The 20359-nt window shown below is 34.1% G+C and overlaps 1 long non-coding RNA gene across 1 annotated transcript in view; it reads left to right on the top strand.

Annotated features, from left to right (window-relative positions):
- The window catches only part of LOC105481662 (uncharacterized), a 32259-nt gene extending 12503 nt beyond the window's left edge, over window positions 1-19756 (top strand). The window contains exons 2-3 of the long non-coding RNA XR_987065.3: window positions 17874-18014; window positions 18586-19756. This is a non-coding gene — a long non-coding RNA (uncharacterized lncRNA). The remainder of the gene's footprint in view (window positions 1-17873; window positions 18015-18585) is intronic.
- The last annotated feature ends 603 nt before the right edge of the window (window positions 19757-20359 follow it).

A 20359-nucleotide genomic window follows, 5' to 3' on the forward strand; every position in this document is an offset into this window, starting at 1 on the left:
CAATGACTTTCTTCACAGAATTGGAAAAATACTGATTTAAAGTTCATATGGAACCAAAAAAAAGCCCATATTGCCAAGACAATCCTAAGCCAAAAGAACAAAGCTGGAGGCATCATGCTACCTGCCTTCAAACTATACTACAAGGCTATAGTAACCAAAACAGCGTGGTACTGGTACCAAAACAGAGATATAGACCAATGGAACAGAACAGAACAAAACGTCAGAAATAATACCACACATCTACAGCCGTCTGATCTTTGACAAACCTGACAAAAACAAGAAATGGGGAAAGGATTCCCTATTTAATAGATGGTGCTGGGAAAATTGGCTAGCCCTAAGTAGAAAGCTGAAACTGGATCCTTTCCTTACTCCTTATACAAAAATTAGTTCAAGATGGATTAGAGACTTAAATGTTAGACCTAATACCATAAAAACCCTAGAAGAAAACCTAGGTAATACCATTCAGGACATAGGCATGGGCAATGACTTCATGTCTAAAACACCAAAAGCAATGGCAACAAAAGCCAAAATTGACAAATGGGATCTCATTAAACTAAAGAGCTTCTGCACAGCAAAAGAAACTACCATCAGAGTGAACAGGCAACCTACAGAATGGGAGAACATTTTTGCCATCTACTCATCTGACAAAGGGCTAATATCCAGAACCTACAGAGAACTCAAACAAATTTACAAGAAAAAATACAAACAACCTCATCAAAAAGTGGGCAAAGGATATGAACAGACACTTCTCAAATGAAGACATTTATGCAGCCAACAGACACATGAAAAAATGCTAATCATCACTCGCTATCAGAGAAATGCAAATCAAAACCACAATGAGATACCATCTCACACCAGTTAGAATGGCAATCATTAAAAAGTCAGGAAACAACAGGTACTGGAAAGGATGTGGAGAAATAGGAACACTTTTACACTGTTGGTGGGATTGTAAACTAGTTCAACCATTATGGAAAACAGTATGGCGATTCCTCAAGGATCTAGAACTAGGTGTACCATATGAGCCAGCCATCCCATTACTGGGTATATACCCAAAGGAGTATAAATTATGCTGCTATAAAGACACGTGCACATGTATGTTTATTGCAGCACTATTCACAATAGCAAAGACTTGGAATCAACCCAAATGTCCATCAGTGACAGATTGGATTAAGAGAATGTGGCACATATACACCATGGAATACTGTGCAGCCATCAAAAAGGATGAGTTTGCGTCCTTTGTAGGGACATGGATGCAGCTGGAAACCATCATTCTCAGCAAACTATCACAAGAACAGAAAACCAAACACCGCATGTTCTCACTCATAGGTGGGAATTGAACAATGCGATCACTTGGACACAGGAAGGGGAACATCACACACCGGGGCCTATCATGGGGAGGGAGTAGGGGGGAGGGATAGCATTAGGAGATATACCTAATGTAAATGACGAGTTAATGGGTGCAGTACACCAACAAGGCACATGTATACATATGTAACAAACCTGCACATTGTGCACATGTACCCTAGAACTTAAAGTATAATAAAAAATTTTAAAAAAGGATGATTCTTTAAAAAGAAAATTTTTAGTTGTTAAAAACTTACAAAACTACACAGAATCAAGAACAAGGATATGGATGTGGAAGAAGACATTAAACAGTTTAGAGAATAACGTGCATGGGTTTATGAAAATAAAATCTAGATTAAAAATTATAGCAATTGAATGAACATTTTTCTGTTCATTGTTTGCTAGTTTGGGAATAGGAAGAATTGCTTAGCCTTTATTAGTGGCAAAGTTATGCTATTACCTCACCCTGTTCTCCATTCCAGACAACTTTTATTCTTAGGATTTGCTAATACCCTTAATGTAAATATTTTGATAAATCCAGATTGTATTTTGAACTATAATCAATCTAGTTCTTAACAAATATCTATTGCTAGAATCAATATTCATGGAAGATTCTAAAATAATGCATAGTCCTTCCATCTGCTGTCAAATTTTAATTTCATTTTTGTTTTAAGTCAAAGCAGTAGAGAACAGAGCTGCTTATTTAGGCTTTTTGCAGGTGTGTACTTAGCCAACTCTTTTGGTATTATGCCATCATCCTATTTGGAGAGACTTTTTAAAGCAAAGAATTCTGAAACTTCATAATGTCTTTATTTCAAGCATGCCAAGGAGCATATTTTCCTCTATATAGTAGCATGCAACGTATATGAGAAACTATTTAGACAAAAAAACCTGTGATGTTGAGTAATTCATATGTGTAATTAAGCATGTCAAATGCTACCTATGCAACAAAAGTGACATATGCTAAATAAGCCTACAAAATACTAGTAAAACTATGCCAAACACATTTCCTAGAAGAAAATTGAATATGACTAGAATTTTAAGTGGTGTTATGCTTAATAAAATCTTAATGTCATAAGTTATTATAAGTTCTTTAATTTGCATTTTTCACTTGGAATTTTATAGGACTGAGTATTTTTATTATGAATAACAATTCCCTTTCTGCTTTGTCTTCTGGGAATCTGATAACCAGAAGTTCCACTCACCTCAATAATGATGGTTGTCTTTGCAGCTTTCAGTTTGTATTCGGACACTATGACTCTCCTTATATATTTCCTTGCCCTCATTTTTCTACTCTCTTATTTCCTCATTTAATTTTGTGTGGTATGCTTTACTGTAAGGCACAGCACATTTTTCAGCATGTCAAAATAGCAATGAAATGGGCTTAAAACAATCAATTAGCAGTATAATTTCACCACCAACCAGTTAGAGAAAAGAAGCTATATCCCCCCCAAGCCAATTCTAAATAATTTTTATAGTTTTATCTCCTATTTTTGTAGTTTTATCTGCTACAATACAAAATATAGTCTAATCGATTTTTAATGTCTAAAATGATATCCCATTATAAAATTCACTGATTTAAGATTGTTCCCCTCTTCTGCTGTTTTCTTTGAAATATACATGGGAGTCCCTACTGAACAAGGGGTGCTTTAAAAAAATCTGTGTAATTTATATGCCATATACTTATATTTTATATTTCTATGTTAGTTAATAATACAGATATGGGTATTTTAAAAATCCAAGTCCATGGCCCTCATGGAACTTATTTTCTAAGAAATGAAACAAGAAGTACAGTTGACCCTTGAACCACTAGGCTTGGAACTGTGTGGGTTCACTTACAGTCAAAATGTCCTCTGCCTCTGCCACTCCTGAGACAGAAGGAGCAACTCCTCTTATTCCTCCTCCTCCTCCTCAGCCTAATCAATGTGGAGATGATGAAAATGAAAACCCTTCTGATGATCCACTTCCATTTAATGAATAGTAAATATGTTTTCTCTTCTTTATGATTTTTAATAACATTTTTCTCTAGCTTACCTTATAATAAGAATAGAGCATAACAAACATATCGCATACAAAATATGTGTTGATCAACTGTTATCTGTAAGGCTTCCAGTCAACAGTAGGCTACTACTAGCTAAGATTTTTTGTTTTATTGTTTTGTTTTGTTTTGTTTTTTTTCTTTCTTTCTTTTTGAGACAAAGTCTCGCCCTGTCGCCCAGGCTGGAGTGCAATGGCGCGATCTTGGCTCACTGCAACCTCCACCTCCTGGGTTCAAACGATTCTCCTGCCTCAGCCTCCTGAGTAGCTGGGATTACAGGTGTGCACCACCACGCCCAGCTAACTTTTTGTATCTTTAATAGAGACGGGGTTTCACCACGTTGGACAGGTTGGTCTCAAACTCCTGACCTCATGATCCGCCCGCCTTGGCCTCCTAAAGTGCTGGGATTACAGGCGTGAGCCACCGCACCCAGCCAGTAGTTAAGATTTTAATGAGTCAAAAGTTATTTGCTGATTTTTGACTGCATAAGAGTCAGCACTCCTAACCCGTGAGTCAACTGTATAAAATACAAGGAGGTGTGAGAACGTCTATGTGGGAAGCCTGCTTAGGACTTGGAAAGATTAGGGAAGACTTTTGTAAAAAGTGGTATGTGTGCTGAATTGTGAAGGATAAAAAACAAAGAAGAGGAAGAGAATTATTAAAGGCCTAGAGAAGGACGTACACTGGCCCAGAGACAGGAAAGAGCAGTGAAAGTTCATGTTTTTTCCTATGGATTCATATTCTAGGAGCAAGAGATCAAACATGGACAGAGAAAATGAGGCCAGCTGAGAACTTGGTAAACTATCATTAGAAATGTGAACTACATCTTTTAAAGCACTGGGGCTGTGTCTCTGATTTTATTCCCAGTGTGGCATGATTTGAAGTACACTTGAGAAAGATTTCTTTAACTACACAGAGGGGCCGCCTTGCAGAAATGCAAGAGGAAAAGAGTAAAACACTTTAGTGGGCTGCTTCAGTCATCTAAGACAAATATACTAACAAGTCATTCATAAAATATCCTCATAAAAATTAGTTACCATAGCCAATTTATTAGTAGTAATGACTTAGGAATATTAAGTCTTGAATCTAAGCTAGCTAGGTTTGTCTTAATATTTAGCACAGCTTTGAATTGCACGTAATTTTCTATAATCGTGATGGCAATACTTAGGGGTAATGCCGTAAAACACATATAATCACATATGTAAGAAAAACATTGTTTTCCACCCAGATTAGAAATCCTAAAGGCATATCTTAGAGTAGGTGTTTTTAAAAACTTATCAGTAATACAGGGATACCATATAGATGAATTCTTTAGAAATTTACCAAAATTGTCCAAGTGTTCACTTAATGGAATTGGGCCTTCTTCATTGTAGGTTCAAAGTGTTGTAATGTGGGCAAAATAAGAGAAGTGTCCGTGCCTTTCTTTGAAAGTAAATGTTTGTAGAATCTCAAAGTTTGGAACAAATATTACCTATGCAACAAAAATGACATCTGCTAAGTAAGCCTATAAAATACTACTAAACAATGCCAAATATATTTCTTTAAAATTAAATTAAATTGACTAGAATTGTAAGTGGTGTTTTGGTTAATAAAATCTCAATGTCATAAGTTATTATTACAAGCTTGTCTTTTGTGTTTTTCACTTGGAATTATACAGGACATATTTGAGTCATCCTGGTGTTTTCCTTGAATTGTCTTATTTTTTATTAAAATACTAAAATAAAAAGAAATAGATATTTCATATTAAGTGTTATTATATGGCTGTTTTTAGATTGGGATAGATGAAATTTTTTCATATTAAAAGGAAAGCGTGTGTAATTTATTTTTGTTAGGGAAAATGAGTAAGATTTTGGAAAAATAAAGCTCACAAAGCTTAATTAGCTGCTTCTTTTTATAATCTTTTTGTTGATCAAACTGTCTTTCAATATATGAGTGCTTCTGATGAAAATAGACATATAGATTTAAAATCATTTTTAAAGATGCTAAAGTATAGGTTGTATACCTTCTAAAATACTGTTTGTGCTTCCTGAAATAAATTAGATTAATGTACCTTTAATTCTGAGAATACAAGTATTAACAGAGCACTTCAGCATGCTATATCTGGTCTACATAAGGAGCAAAATGATTTTCACTGACATCCAACTGGTTATTCAACACATACAAATCTGCTGCCTCTAGACTCTGGTAAAGTTTCAGTTCTATAAATGGTCATTAGGGTGTTAAGTGAATACAGGCTTTTTAAAAAATGGTGGCCTGAAATTGTTTTTGTAAATAAAGATTATTTCTCAACAGAGAAATCCACTATAGTTGAAATAGGTCATCTCTCTATTATTGGTGAAATTTGATCAGGTATTTTAATGTGAAAAGAAAAACAAAATAATAGAATGCTAATTTTATTTGTTCGTGTAATAGTACCTGCTTTTGGAATCTGGTCAACAAGATAAGAATGCCCTAATCATAAACAATTGTATGGAGAAGCTGATGTGCATTTGTAAGATTGCTGCTTCTCTTCACCAGCATTTTAAAAATTGTGAGAAAATATTGGTGGTAATATGTTATAATCAAGACTTTGAGCAATTTTGAATATAACTTGAATATCCAAGACAATGTCACCATAATTTTGTAATAAGTACAGATGCACAATATTAAACATATAGTTATGCATGTATATGAATATGCATATACTTTTAAATTTTAAATTTGTAAGTTTAACATTAGTACTAAACCTATCATTTATATGGCTTTTCTACCAATTGGACAATGAGCTTCTCAAAGACAGATTGTGTTTTATTTACCTTTATGTTTACTGGACCTGCCTTCTCTTTCTTACAGCAGTTACTCAATGAGTGATTTTTAGAAAACTGCATATTCACAAAATGGTAGTATTTATTTTTTTAATATTTTGGGACACAGATTTAAATGGTTTGGAACCTCATACAGGTTAGATAATATCTGAATGAAAGTGTAATACATTTCAAATAAAACTAGAGAAGTGTCTTATGATTTCCTCCTCCCTACTTTGCCGCGCTCTGCCTTCTTTCCCTGAAACATTCTTATCAAATAATCTGCCATATCCTGGTCTCTAAGATACTTTAGCAACTGGGAAAAAAAGTTTTCAGCATACTACCCTGCTCTTGTTCATGTTTTGTTTAGTAATTACTATCCTATTGTATCATGTCTGCGTGTTTGTCTCCAAAAATAAAAAGGCAATTTCTTCGAGTATTTCATTAAATTTTGCTCCCCAAAATACTGTACGTATTCTAATATTAGATACATATCAACTATTCCTCAATTTATTGAATCTATGCATATGGAGGTGAAACCTTGAAAATAATGATAAGCTATTTAAAATTTGCAAAGCTAGTATGCATTTGCCAATGTACTGCTCCCATTCAATGATAATATATGTATTTGTTGAGAAAATACTGTGCAGGTGTGTTATAATCAAGACTCACAGCCAAATAGTTACATCGGGAGAGAATCTGAGGCAACGCCTCCCTTCTCAATGAGACTCTAAGGCAATAAAACTGTGTCCAGTCAAACACAGAGAGGGTCCCAGAACTTTCAAGGCTGAGAGGAATCTAAACGGGCATCTGTCATCTCTTCAAAAGTATTGACAGGGAGCTCAATTTAATATCACAGCACTGCATAAATGTTTTCTAAAATGTGTATGCAACAGGATTGGGTGTTTATTTAAAATATACTCATTATTAATATTAAATGAAAATAAAACCCTAATCATTTCAATTAAGAAATACCATGATTTGGAGTGTGTTTTCATCATGTTGTCAACATTTAAAACCTAATTTTCTGTAATAATTTATAATTACTTCATCTTTCATTCCATCTGGAGGGTAATCAATATAGAAGCATATGAACCAGCTGCTGCCCCAGTCATGGGGCAGCTGCCAAGAGTGACCTGGGCTTCTGTCCAATAGCAGAATCCCCAGAAAACCCTCTAGCTAAAGTAAATTGGTACAAGTGCAAATACAGCTTCCTTTTACCTAGCATTTTCATTTGTTGGGATCTATCAATCTTTGGCTTTCTTGCCTCACTTTTCATACACCCATGATTTTACAACCAAACAACTGTTTATTTAAAGTTTTAAAGTTATATGGTGCTAATACATATAATTACTTCGAGGTTGTAGATATAATGATTTTTGCAAACCCCCTTTGTTGGCTGTCAAAGGCATGCCTAAGAATATAAAAACTCTAATATAAATACAAAATAGAAAGAAAAACAAAACAGCATCTATCAGGGAAAATCCAGTCATGTAAGGCATATTGATCATAGGTGGAAATAATAAAGTGAAGTCTAATAATTTAATTAAAATAGAAGATTACGGCCTTTTATCTACTCATATAATAATCACCCCCAAAAGAAAATTATATATATGATTCTATAACTTTGTTGTATTTGTTATAAAAATGGCAAGCAGAGACTATTTTTCAGGTAAAAGTTTTAAAATCTAACAAATGTTGACTTTATAATAACAAGCACTTAATACCCATCATGTCAGATACTCTTTGTAGCAATACTGTAGGCAGATTTCTAGTATTTTCTTTTTATAAAGCTATCCATTAGCTTACATTAAATTAGGCAACTTAGTATTTCTGTAGCCTGTTACTCTCATGTTTTCCCACTAAATTACTTTTTATTTTTATTTTTTAAAAATACTAGCTCTTTTTAATGCCTTAATACCGTATTTTCTGTGACAAAATTCCAAATAGATTTGCTTAGAAATAAAACAAAACCCACAGGCTTATTAATATCTTTAAGGAATGCTTTGGAAGACGAGTTGTAAAAGCTAATTACTTCCAAAGATGGGCATTTGAGCAACTGTCATTTGTTTCTCACTTTGATTTCTTTTTAATTAATTCGTTATTTTTTAAAGTATTTCCAGGATTTAAAATTATTTTTTATAGTTTGGCTTCAAATCCCTTGTTCTTATTTCCCTTGAGTAATCTACTTCCCAGTGATAGAACAGTAATGAAAATGGTGTTTGAAAGATTCAGAAAAGTGTTACCTCCTTTCAACATTTTTTCTTTTCCTTAAAACTATGATAAAATATGTTTCTTTTTAACTTGAATCTTCGACTCCAGTTCCAATGGATACTTTACTAAAACTAGGCAGTTCAAGGGAGTATTTACGAACTTTCAAAATCGGCCATATGTTCTATAAAGTAGAATTCTATAATCAGCATAAGTTAGCTTGGCTTTCCTTAGCCCTGGTCCTTCATGATTCTTCCTAGAAAAGCTGATAAATTTTATTTATAAAAATTTTAGTTGAAACTCTGTTCAAATTATATTAAGTACTGTTGTATTTATTAATAAAATATTCCTTCGTTTGGAAGTAATAAGGATAGAGACTTTTTAAATTTTAGATTCCTTTATAAATTTAGTAATATTATTAAGATTATACTAGGCTTAAGTATTACAAAGTCCATCCCGAACAAGCTATAATGTTTGGTGTGTTTCAGGTATCGTACTTGGTTCTTGACTAAGTAAAACACTTTCTTCTTAATTTTATGATTATACATATTTTTATACCTCTTCCTGCCTCTCTCTCTTCCCAAAAATTCCTCTTGAATTGTGTGCCTACTCTTTCCTCTTGGTCTTTAGATTTATCACCCAATCTACCATTAAAAAGGTTTGTCCTGGCATATGTTTCATAGTTTTCTCTCTAGTCCCACCTGTGTCTCTAAACTAATCTTACATTTCTAAATGTTTTCTGGGTTTCCAAGTCTGTGGATATTATTCTGAAAGCTTCAATTCAGACTTCTTTGACTCAACCTCATCTTTTCTTCATACCTTCCCCAAATCCTTGTTTTTCTTATCCACGACTTCTTTCTATTAATGACCCTGTTGTTATACGTTGAATTGTATATTTAAGTCTTAACTTCCAGTACTTTAGAAAAAAGTACTAAAAAAAAGAGGAGGGGGGAAGCTGTGGCAGATATAATTAGTCAAGATTAAACTGTATTGGAGTAGGGTGGGCCCTTAATTAAATATAACTGGTGTCCTTATGATAAGAGAGAAACTGGGGGCCAGACACAGAGGAAACCCCATCTAAAGAGAGAAAGATACACAGTGAAATAACGGCCCTATGACAAGAGGGACAGAATTTGTAGTAATGCACCTACAAGCCAAGGAATGCCAAGGACTGTCAGCACATGCCAAAGGCTGGAAAAGGCAAGGAAGAATTTTCTCCTACAGGTGTCAGAGGGGCATGGCTCTACTAACCCTGATTTTGGATTTCCAGCCTCCAGGAATTGGGGAGAACATTTTTTTCTTGTTTGTGGACTTTGTTATGGAAGCTAGGGAACTAATACAGCTATCATATCCTGTAACTGAAATCTCAGTCATATTTTACTTAATAGTCGTCCTGACCCTTCACTGTCGATAAAATTCTGAAATCTTTCAATTCTCTTTTGATAATAATGGCAGCAGACTTCACCTATACACGTACTTTGCCCCATCTAATTGAAATAGTAGTAAGTTCTAACATCCTATAATAGGTCCTAAAGTCTAATAATAGGCTTTTTGCTAAGTTAAAAGCTTAGAAGACTGTGGTATATTGATAGTCTCAGTACTCTCCATTTTTCAGTGGTCCCTGATTCCACACTCTTTGCTGTGTAACTTTGTAGTTCCCTTCCATCATGACTTTGGGCTCCACCATCAGGTGTATTTAAAGCCAATAGAATGCTGGCCGCTGTCATTCAAACAGAGTCTTAAATGAACTTTAATATTGGGACATTACTTTCTAAACTCTCCCTCCACTATCTCTGTGAAAATATGCCTGGTAGCTCATTGGAGAATAAAAAGCATGTGACTCAGTCACCGCCCATTCTAATTTCTGCAGCTAACTTTCAGCATGCGAATGAGTCTAGTAGAAAACAGATAAACTACTCAGCTAAACCAGCCTAAAGTGCTGATCTACATAGTCTTATGTTAAATAAATGCCTATTGTTTTAAGTCACTAAATGTTTGGCTTGTTTACACACACACACACACACACACACACACACTTTGTTATATTATTACTGTGACAATAAATATCAGGATCTACATATTATGCTACGGGAGCTATATCTAGCCTCCTCTTTCCTTTTGAAACTTATTATCCATTGCATCAGTTCATTCTTCATATCCTATAGCAACCTCAATTGTTACTAGAAATATGGGTTACGGGCATGTATATGATTAATAACAGAGCATTTATAATAATAAAATTAGATGATATGTGATTTTCCTACTTGGGGCTGGAAGAACCTCTAATTTTATGAAATCCTTAAAAAACAAATATGAATTATAAATTACTAACATATAAATTTGTATTGTTTTAGAAATCTGTTCTTTAGGATAGACATGCATTCTTGGGACAATAATTTATCAACAAAACTATTATCTCATAAATAAGCCAAGAATATTATAAAAGTATGTCTTTTTCTGGGAACCAAATTAGAAAACTTGACATCAAGGATAGTGCCAAAAAATACATTTACATTCCATAGTGTGCAAACAACTCTGCCACTATAAGACTAAAAAACTAAATTATTTATGAAAGTGTCAATTTCTGTATACAGAAATACCAATTTGGATTACAAATTTATGAGTGTATGATATCTTATTGCAGAGTAAGCACACACTCTAGGGATTAAGAATTCTCAAAGTAACCTATATATACACACACACACACACACATGTCATCAGGTTTTGTCCTTGTTTTTCCAATTTTATAAATAAATGACACCTTCCAATTAAAAATTTCCATTTTTTATGATATACTATTAATAAAAGTTATTTATATAATTTAAAAATGAATATACATGTATATAAAATTCTCAGTTAAACTTCGGATTTTAGCATTTGCACAAAAGACATTTATGTGAAATTTTTGGCTTAGAAATTTATTTTACATGGAATTTATATTTAATTTCTATACTTAGAAATTTTCTTTTATTTTGAACCATTTGATCACTGATTTGGTTGTCTTAATAAGGTATATTTTTGAAGTAGGTTAGCCTTGGGGACTGCCTTTCATAAAAAATATTTTATGAAAATTGACTTTGATAAAGCAATAGAAAATCACACACACATTTTCTTTTAAAAATGTATTTAGCGCCGGGCGCGGTGGCTCAAGCCTGTAATCCCAGCACTTTGGGAGGCCGAGACGGGCGGATCACGAGGTCAGGAGATCGAGACCATCCTGGCTAACACGGTGAAACCCCGTCTCTACTAAAAAATACAAAAAACTAGCCGGGCGAGGTGGCGGGCGCCTGTAGTCCCAGCTACTCGGGAGGCTGAGGCAGGAGAATGGCGTGAACCCGGGAGGCGGAGCTTGCAGTGAGCTGAGATCCGGCCACTGCACTCCAGCCTGGGAGAGAGAGCATGACTCCGTCTCAAAAAAAAAAAAAAAAAAAAAAAAAAAAATGTATTTAGCATTTGTAGTTATGCTGACTTTCTACAATTATACATGCATTTATTCATTCTTTAAACAAATATTTTATGAAAATTTACTATAACTTAGTTCCATTGTTTTGTATGGATCAAGAATACCATTGATATATCAAAGTTGATTTATTCAACTTTAATTTTAATAAATCATTGGGGTAATATGCAACTAAATTTCACTAATTTAGTTAATGATGTCACTGTAACTATGTAAACCTGGCTCAGGTACATTTCAATAATGCAAGGAAGAAATGACCTGATCTGTTTGCTTTAATTTGTTTCATTTTATTTTCAAGAGTTAATAAAAAATTTAAATAGCGTTCTTCTTTGAAAAAGAGTTCATAGAAGATAAAAAGATGAAGAAACAAAAAATAGATGTATAATTATATACTAGTTACTTACAAATGGTTATAACTTACAATTTCTTTTTAACTATAAGTTTTAGTTATGAATTATAACTAAGTTATAAATCAGTTACAAATGAGTTTGTACTGATTTATATTATTTTTAAAGAGTTCTTAATTGATCCAACACATTTAATTTTTCTTTAGTTATTAAAACAACAAAAATCCCAGATATGCATAAAATATGTTATTGAATTTATTACAAATTTATGTATCAAAATATGCACTATCTAAAACTAGTAACAGGATGACTTATTGATATAGGAGGGGAACAGGGAAGTGCTGAGTAGAGAAGAGGTGGGCACCTGGCAAGGGCTCCACCCTGGGGCCTGTGCCCACAGGTCCAAGTGAGAACAGGCACTCCTATTTTCACACCCAAATGCTGCATTTTCTGAGACCACTCTGGCCTGCAACATACCCCATCCTACGCCCATATAAACCCAAGATTTTAGCAGGCACAGACACAAGTGGCTGGATGTTGGAATCAGCAGAACAGTGATGATGGAACAATGCAGTAAAGAAAGTGAGAAGAGGATGGACATCTGGATGCTGAGGGGAGTTCGTCCAAGGGCAGTCAAAGAAGAGTCTAGTCACTGGGCAGCCTGACTCCAGGGGCGACCACCTTTCCACTCCATCCCCTCTCTTCTGACTCCCCATTCATCCCACTGACAGCCACCTCCACCACTCAATAAAACCTTGCACTCATTCTTCCAGCCCAAGTATGATCTGATGCTTTTGGGACACTGGGCAAAAACTCAGGATACAGAAAAGGCTGTTACACTGGCCCCCTGCCCTTGTGATAAGGCAGAGGATCTATTGAGCTGATTAACACAAGCCATCTGCACATGGCAAAGTTGAAAGAGCATACTCTAACACACACCCACTTGGTTTTCAGGAGTTGTAGACACCCTTCCCTAAACACTGCGGGAGGCAGGAACCCAAGAGTAGTTCCCAGAGCCTCTGCACCTGCCTGTCTGCATGCTCGCCCTAGGGATCTGAGCAGTGGGGGCAACAAAGGAGCTAGCCACACCTCCGCTGCATATTCTTCCAGTTGGTTAAGGGAACTCTCCCATTTCATTATGAATGTTTTTCTGTGGAAAAGCTGGATATGGTTATTTTATTCTCATTTTATTTATGTTCAACACAGTGCAATGTTTGTTAAAAATATGATATTTTGGCAGTTTCATCAAATAACAATTACTATATTCAATCATTTATTTACTCTCTTATTTACCTTTTTAAAAATAAATTTTCTTGTGTATATTTTAGGTTAAAGACATGATGTAATGAGATACATACAATTAGCAAAATGGTTACTTTAGTGAAACAAATTGACTTATCTATCATCTCATATAATACAGTTACTTTTTTGTGTGTGACAACAGCAACTAAGATCTACTTATTTAACAAAAATTCCCAATATAATGCAATTCAATTAATTAATTCATCCTCATGCTACATTACAAATCTAGACTAAATGCATTTTAGATATCTGCTACTTTTTACCTTTTTGCCTATGTCTAGTCTCCCATTTTCTCCACACCCTTCTTCCCACTGCTCATGGTTACAACTGTTTAATTCTCTATCTGTATACTTGACTTTTTGTGGACTCCACATATAAGTGAGATCATGCAATATTTTTATTTCTATTCTGGCTTATTTCATTTAGCATACTGTCCCCCAGTTCTACACATGTTGTGGTAAATGGCAGGATCTGAATTTTTATGGCTGGATAGCATTCCATTAAGTATAGATACACCACACTTTATTTATCCATTGATTAGTCAACAAATGCTTAGGTTGTTTCTATAAAATGGCTAGTGTGAATAATTCTGCAATAAACATTTGAGCACCAGCATCTTTACAGGATGGTGGTTTAATCTCCTTTCATTGCATATACAGAAGAGGGATTGGTGAGTTCATGGTAGTTCTATTTTTAATTTTAGGAACCTTCATATTGTTTTCCATAATGATTGTACAATCTACAGTCCCACCAACAGTTACTAGAGTTCCTTTTCTTTCTCTGCACCTTTGCCAATATTTGTTAGCTCTTGTGTTTTTGTTAATAGCCATTCTAAGAGGTGTGAGGTGGTATATCTCAGAGATTTCAATTTGCATTTCCCTGATGATTAGTGATGTTGCGCACGTTTTCATATTTCTGTTGGCCATGTATATGAATTGCTTGAAAAAAATGTCTGTTCAGGTCTTTTGTCCCTATTTTTAAACACATTATTTGTTTTTCTGCTATCGAGTTGTGTGATTTACTTTTGATGGCACACTTTTATATTTCAAGTAAGTGTGCAGATATAAATTCTGAATTGAATTCTTTAATTTTTGTTTATCATTTAATGAAAATGTAACATTTTGTTTCATAGAATATCATTTTACCTAGGCAATACCATTCAGGACATAGGCATGGGCAAAGACTTCATGATAAAAACAACAAAAGCAATTGCAACAAAAGCCAAAATTGACAAATGGGATCCAATTAAACTAAAGAGCTTCTGCATAGCAAAAGAAGCTAGCATCAGAGTGAAGAGGCAACCTAGAGGATGGGAGAAAATTTTTGCAATCTATCCATCTGACAAAGGGCTAATATCCAGAATCTATAAGGAACTTAAACAAATTTACAAGAAAAACAACAACTCCATCAGGGCAAAGGATGTGAACAAACATTTCTCAAAAGAAGACATTTATGTGGCCAAGAAAAATGCTCATCATCACCGGTCATTAGAGAAATGCAAATCAAAACCACAATGAGATACCATCTCACACCAGTTAGAATGGCGATCATTAAAAAGTCAGGAAACAACAGGTGCTGGAGAGGATGTGGAGAAATAGGAACACTTTTACACTGTTGGTGGGATTGTAAACTAGTTCAACCATTATGGAAAACAGTATGGCGATTCCTCAAGGATCTAGAACTAGATGTACCATATGACCCAGCCATCCCATTACTGGGTATATACCCAAAGGATTATAAATTATTCTACTATAAAGATACATGCACACTTACGTTTATTGCAACACTAGTTCCAATGGCAAAGACTTGGAACCAACCCAAATGCCCATGAATGATAGATTGAATAAAGAAAATGTGGCACATATACACCATGGAATACTATGCAGCCATAAAAAAGGATGAGATCATGTCCTTTGCAGGGACATGGATGAAACTGGAAGCCGTCATCCTCAGCAAACTAACACAGGAACAGAAAACCAAATAGCACATGTTATCACTTGTAAGTGGGAGTTGAACAATGAGCACACATGGACACAGGGAAGGGAACGTTGCCCACTGGGGCCTGTCAGGCAGTTGGGAGGTGGGGCAAAGGGGAGGGAGAGCATTACAACAAATACCTAATGCATGCAGGGCTTAAAATCTAGATGATAGGTTGATAGGTGAAGTAAACCACCATGGCACATGTTACGTATACCTATGTAACAAACCTGCACATTCTGCACATGTATCCCAGAAGTAAAATAAAATAAAATAAAAATTGAAAAAAAAAAGTATCATTTTATTTATTTATTTATTTTATTTTTGAGACAGAGTCTCACTCTGTCACCCAGGCTGGAGTGCAGTTGCATTATCTCGGCTCACTACAACCTCCACCTCCTGGGTTCAAGGAATTCTCCTTCCTCAGCCTCCCGAGTAGCTGGGACTACAGGTGCACACCACCACACCTGGATAATTTTAGTAGAGACGGGGTTTCACCATGTTGGCCAGGCTGGCTTTGAACTCCTGACATCAAGTGATCCGCTTACCTTGGCCTCCCAAAGTGCTGTTATTACAGGCGTGAGTCACCACACTCAGCCTATTTTGAATTATCTAAAAACGTAATTCCTTTACAATGTAGGTATTTTGTTTGTAAGTCTTGGTTAAGCCAGGCAGTATACATATTTAATGGGGCTTATCATATATTTCATTCTATGATGATACATACTGCCTTTGTCAAATGAAGCAAGTCAGTAGAATGCAAAGATTCCTTGGATTTCAGATTCAGAAATCTTATTAGAATTTGAATTTTACCTGTGTTGACGTACATCAAACGAGAGAGCCTCTATTCCCTCATGTTTTAAAAAGGGATAAATAATGCGTACCCATATGAATTCATTATGGAGCTTAATTGAGATAATACATATGAAAATATGTGTGTAATATTTGCTGTGTAATCCAAGTTTTAATCACCTCCCACACTTTTCATGGCAAAAGAAGCATGCACAGTCTATTCTAATGAAAACCTAAGATGCCTACCTGAAATCTGCTAAAGGAGTGATACGAGCTGCCTGGACTCCATAGAACTATGTGGAAATTTAGCTTTCAGTCAGGGCCCTGCATCAGTGACATAGACCACCATCCTCTTTTTCTTCATATACGCTTCTTGAATTCTCACAATGCATTACTCAATACATCTTTTTACCTTAGATATTTCAGTTATTTAGGGTTATTTTGAGTGGTTTTATGTACTACTTTATTGAAATAAAATCTCTGCAACTCTCTGCAGAAGGAATTTAACATATGATTTGGGAGCTGCCTATCAACAATCTGAACCCCCGATCAAATAGTATTTACATTTAACTTAGGAGAGTTCCTGAGTTATATATATATGTGTGTGTATATATATATATATTTAATTATTGGGATGAACGAATGATATTGTTAATGTAATTATTCAAATTTGATCATTTAAACCATGCTCCATTTTTATTGTTAGTCTCTTATTTGCCTGGACATTTTCTCATTAATTCTGGAATAAAGTTGTATTAGGTCACACAGTATCTATATTTTTCAGACACAGTATTCTTAGCAATATAGACAAATAGCTGATTATATTTCTGGGCCTTTTAAATCCAAAAGATTCTAATCAAGCAACAGAAAAATCAAACTTACCAGTTTGTATTAGAATGGGGCTAGCAATCAATCTGATAATTTTAATCACATGCAATTATTCTACCTTTATCTGAATATTAATCATTATAACATTTATTTTCTTGAGATATGTTATTAAAGATACCAATCAAATAGTAGCTATGCTCTCGGTATATGCTTGAAATGCAAATCAGCATTTATGCACTGAAGTTGATGAAGAAAGGAATTTATCTCTCTTCATTTAGTTATTCACACTGAAGAAAAATGCTTATATGTTAACCTAAAATTGACATATGTATTAACATTAAATTGGTATATATGCTAAGGTTAAATTTTCCCCACACAGGCCATTTTACCCGTATACCATCAATGATCAATATTCTTCATATGAAATATATTTCCTTATTACATATGCATATGTGTATACAGTATATCCTAGATCTTTCGTCATTATATTCATAAAGAAAACTACTTAGTTATATTCAAAAGATACAGAGTATGACGATGTAAAATTTGTGTAAACTACTTAGTTATATTCAAAAGATGCAGAGTACGACGATGTAAAATTTGTGTAAATTACTTAGTTATATTCAAAAGATACAGAGTACGACGATGTAAAATTTGTGTATTATTTATGATGAGTATACAATTGTTCTGCATAAGTAAAGATAATATTATCAGGATGTGCACTCTAAGTACTTTTTCCAAAATTGGGAACTTTTTTTGCTGATCCATTCATATTTTATGGTCTCCCCCAGTGTCATTAAAGGATACATTATTGGTAACTTCTGGAATGGAGCAAACACCGCTATGGCCTGTGCAAGATCAGAATGTGGTTTCATTCATTCATATCAGAATCGTATTAACCAGGCTAACCAAACTAAGGACAGCATTATCAGGTGAGAAGTCGGAAATAGTAGAGAAGAGGAAAATAGAAAGCCACTGATGTTGAGATCTATTTAATGATAATACAAAATTTAGAGGTGGAATAAGCCTTCAAGATCACCTATTTAAACTGTTTATTTTAATATATTAGAAAAACAGATTTCTCCCACTCAATAAAATATGTAACTTTCTCAAATGTACCCATCTCATAAGGATTAAAGGCAGAGGAAGGGGAAACTAGAACTCAATTGCCTTTATTCATACATTTTTAAAAATTTGCCTTTTTAATATTATTTACTCCTACAGAATGGGGAACAACACAAACATTATTTATTCTACAATAGACTCATTTAAGCCACTCAGATTTTCTAGTTTTAACATCCTTTCTTGGTGATTAAAGAAGAAATGAAATAAAGCAGAGGGGAAGGAATTCTTGATTATGAACCAAAAACAGGCAAAAAGGGGAAGGAGCAGGAATATGACACAGGGGGAGAACATGCTTTTGGGGCTAGATATGTTTACATATGTTGCTTTACCTAATCCTCACGGCATCAAATAAGGCGGTATCAATTTCTGACTTTTCAGATTGAGATGCTGGCAGCTTTTCTCAGGTCACACAATCACAAAACAATGGATGAGGATTACAACAAATCAGCAGCTGGCTTTGTAGAAGACCTGAAAAGTCGTATCTGCATATGTTATATGTAAATTTCATGTCAGCTCCAAAAGAGAATTTCAATAACTTGCCTAAGGCACCAGAAAAAGTAAGCAAACGATCTTGAATTTAAACTTAGAAGAGCCTAACTACAACTTGTGTCAATGTTCTTCTTCCTGGACCACAACAGTTTTTCTGTTATTTGATACTTTGCTGCTCTCAACATAAATGTCTTTGGATGGTGGCAAAGTTATTGCCCTTATGAGAGGTGTTTTATGAATAATTTTGAAAATACACATAAAAATGTATTTTGAAAACATGTATTAATGCTTTCTCTTTGGGTTTATATAAAAACAAAATAAATGAAAAGAAGTTTCATGGAGGTGGCAGTATGTTTTTTAGTCCCCAATATACTGTTGCTCTCAGGACAAGGTAAGGTTTTAAAAATATGTCCTTGATAGTTTTAAATATTTTAAAAATTAAAATACATTTTAAAATCTTAACTGCATATTGTACTTTGAAGGTTTCTGCTATTTGAAAGATAATGCAGCCTTGTCCTTCAGGAATGTCCTACAAAATGCATTTTCAAAAATTTTCTCTTTTTTCCAAGAACATTGTTCACAATTACCTGGCAAACATTGAAGTCTGTCCTTCAGTTGCCTTTTAAAACATTAATTTTCATCTTATGAATAAGTCTTTAATGTACTTCACAATTAATTCTGATCTTTACTGCTGTATAGCTTTACATTTATTTCACCGAATAAATCTTTCATGTATTTTAATTCCAAATTATGGATAAGTATACTGTTGCTTCATTACATTCCACAACATTCCCATTTAAATCCCATATTATTAATCAAGACATCAATTTCCTTACAAGTTCTTAGTAAGTAGAGCATTTCTGTACTGAATGAAGGTATTTACTTCCTGTATATTGTTTTCAAAGATCAATTGTTATTAAATTTGTATTGTAACTGACATGCTGAAATATACAAATATTCATATGAAAAATAATTTATAACAGTAAAATAATGTGCTAAAACAATGGACAAAATATGAGTATATATAGTATCTCACGAATAATAAAAAATAGTGCTAATACTGTTTCTCCTGAAAACTTTTTAAAATGCTAAGTGAAATGTAACTTTTCAAAATAACTCTAGTCATTTATAGCTGTGGGATTGAATTGTTATATAATTCTATTTTCAGGTACAAAATCATAAAACTATTTTTTTCTGTCTTTTATTTTCATATTTTTAGGTTATTTTGAGCAGGATATTAAGACTGCCACTGTGATTTATTATTGTTTTTATTTTTACTGTGACTAGAGAATTATGTCCTTAAGGTTTTAAGATTCCATATAGTTTTTTAAAAAAATTCATCTTTTCTGTGATTAACAATCATAGGTTATTACATCTAACACTTCTTTTTCTTTTCAACTTTCTGAGGTTAAATATTTCAACAACGATTATCAAACAAGAGATATTTCATTTTGATATTTTTGCAAGTTTTCTTCCATTTGCTTTCAAGATTGCATTGTCACATATTATGACATTTGTCATCTTTCTGTATAAGGGTCTTCATGAGGAAAAGTGAAAGTCTGTGTTTTGAAGCAGGGATAAAGAAGATAGTCCTACATTTATTGAACTATAGGCCATTGACTTGAAGCTCATAGAAATTCCTGAGAAGGACCTGTAGGGAGAG

This window comes from Macaca nemestrina, chromosome 16 (genome assembly GCF_043159975.1).
Source record: "Macaca nemestrina isolate mMacNem1 chromosome 16, mMacNem.hap1, whole genome shotgun sequence".
NCBI lineage: Eukaryota > Metazoa > Chordata > Mammalia > Primates > Cercopithecidae > Macaca > Macaca nemestrina.